This window comes from Penaeus japonicus, unplaced genomic scaffold (genome assembly GCF_977035675.1).
Source record: "Penaeus japonicus unplaced genomic scaffold, GWHDUDI00000001_assembly GWHDUDI00000037, whole genome shotgun sequence".
In the NCBI taxonomy this organism is placed as follows: domain Eukaryota; kingdom Metazoa; phylum Arthropoda; class Malacostraca; order Decapoda; family Penaeidae; genus Penaeus; species Penaeus japonicus.
Window position 1 is genome coordinate 16,666,189 of NW_028234439.1, and position 2,500 is coordinate 16,668,688.

Genomic DNA, 2,500 nt, shown 5'->3' on the forward strand with positions numbered 1-2,500 from the left:
TTAGTTTAACGGCGGCACTCGATTTTTCGGAAAAAATCACGGTTTTAAAATGCATCTTCCTGTTCTCAAAGATAACTTTCTAAAAGAGATTTGTATCATGAAACCCATTAAGATTAGTATCAATGGACTCATTATGATGCCTACTTACCAAAAATAGCAATATTATTTTAAAACAATTTATAAAGAAGTAAGATTCGAGCATCCAAAAATGCTCACATTCTACACAAGTGGGAAAGATGTTTACTTGGCAAGACAATTTTAGTTCATGGAGCCATCACATGGTCTTTAGTGTGATGTCACACACACAGGCGTAATGTCATCAGCCTAAGAGCATGTGTGTTCAATTAAATTAAATGCCAATCAAGTTTATCTAATAGATTCAAATTTATTCATAATAAAAAAGTCCAGGTAAGTAGCATTAAATGCACTAAAAAAAGGGGGGTCCAGGGAGAGGTAAAGCCCCCCCCCCCCTTTGGCTAGAGCTTACCTTTAAACTAGGTGAGGTTAGATTGGTTGTTCAGTTAGTATTTTGAAGACCAAAAAATTCCCCAAAAACAGTGCACCAAAAAAGAAAAAAACAAAAACAAGGCAAGCAGCTATAAATGAACGGAAAAAGCTAATTGGCTGTCCAGACGGGTTATCTCTGATGCTGCAGGCACTGGCTAATAACAAGAGGGACGGGGAAAATATTTTCTACTCCCTACTGGCAGTGCAGACTTGCCTGACGAGCATTTTCCTTTAACCCATTCATGTTGGGGCTAATATTTGCGTAATACCACTCCCACAGGATAGTTAACAAGTGTGTGCACAGATTAACCCATTGCGGACGGGTGATAAATTCACTTGCCCAGTCTCTAGGATGGGTTTTATTTTAGCGCAAGGCAGCTTCATGCAACATACTTTGACTCTCCCCACTCTCTTTCAGTCATTCATTGTAAATCTTGAGCCATTTTTGTGTTTTCATTTTTATGTGTTTTATTGTGTTTAAAGACATATACATATGACAGGCTCTGTCAATGCTGGAGTTGACTAAAATTATAGTATAGGATCCATATCAGCTCAATACTTTCTTTATACTCAGTGTGATAGAATTATTACTGTTTTATGGGAGTACTAAAAGCAACTTTATTTTTTCATATTCGTGTATTGTTATGAACAAATATGAAACATATAACCATCTATAATGAAGACAACATGAGTGCCACAGGAAAAGGCATCCCTACTGGAACAAGGGCACATTTTAGACATTGTAGGCATTGGTTTGAGTCACCTTCCTCTTCTCGTTCTACCTGCACATCCTTCACCTTTTGTACTTTAGAGCAAGAGGTCGGCATCTTGCTCCATGCCATCGCTCTATAAAAAGAGTGCTTGCTAGTGACCATGGATGAATATCATTCAAGGCTCTCTCTCCTGCTGGTGCTTGAAGAAAATAGTGCCATCAAGGTTTTGGTTATTAGGTTTGCTTAATAATATGGTAATTCTAGTAATTATGACTGCAATAGTCATCCTCACTCACTCCTTACTCACAGCACAGTGATCCAAAATCTCTGGATGTCATGTACATCATGACACCCGTCATCAGGCCAAAGCTCCTGTGTCATGTATGTCATGACACCCATCCGCAATGGGTTAACTACCAGATCTCTCGTGCCGTTATGCCACACTGTACCTCTATGAGCCCTTTTCACTCACCCGCTTCAACAGGATAATCAGAGGTTTTTGTATTTGTTTACATTATTTTCATTAAAAATGTCTATACAAATGGAACTCCTATGATTATACGCATATGTAATGATATATAACATATGTTTTGAGGGAGAGATCATGATGTGATAGGAAGTCAACCGGAGGGAGAGAAATATTACCGTGAAGTAATAGGAAGTCACCTGGTATGAATGGTTTAAATCCATTACAAAACAAGGGTTTAGGCTGACTTTGTAAAGCTGTAACTCTGAAACTAGTACTGTTATAGTTATAACACTGCATGATTGTGAGAGCAATTCAACTAAGCAGTTTCTGATGTCCTATCATGTACACATTGATGCCCGTCTTTTCAGGCCTAAACAGAGCCACCATGTATGTCATGACAAGGGGTTAATATTTGAGCAAACAACCCTATTATATTTTGCCCCTTTCCCTCAATCCCAAATATTTGGGGTGACATTAGTGGAACTAGGGATTGAAGGAGGAGAGTGAATATAGTGAGGAAATTGCACATGAAAAGACAAAAAAACAATGAAAAAGCTTGAAAAGCACACCCTATCTCATATTTACAAATAATGAAGGAATCAGTGTCTCATTGACTCAGGAATGAGGAGAGAAAACAGTTGCATTTGATTTTTATAACCCCACCTAAACCCCTATAGGGGGCTCTTCCTCATGGACTCCTTGACCTTTCTGACATTCTATACTTCGACTTGTCTTGTACATCTCAGTTTTATTTATACTATCATGACTCTTTGTCTTTACTTTGACTCCTCGTCTTCGACTCTACTGTCTA

At 38.3% G+C, this 2,500-nt stretch overlaps 1 protein-coding gene across 1 annotated transcript in view; it reads left to right on the forward strand.

The window, feature by feature from the left end:
* LOC122248518 (leukotriene A-4 hydrolase) overlaps window positions 1-2,500 on the forward strand; it is a 10,085-nt gene that overhangs the window by 502 nt on the left and 7,083 nt on the right. The gene's annotated exons all lie outside the window — the stretch shown is intronic.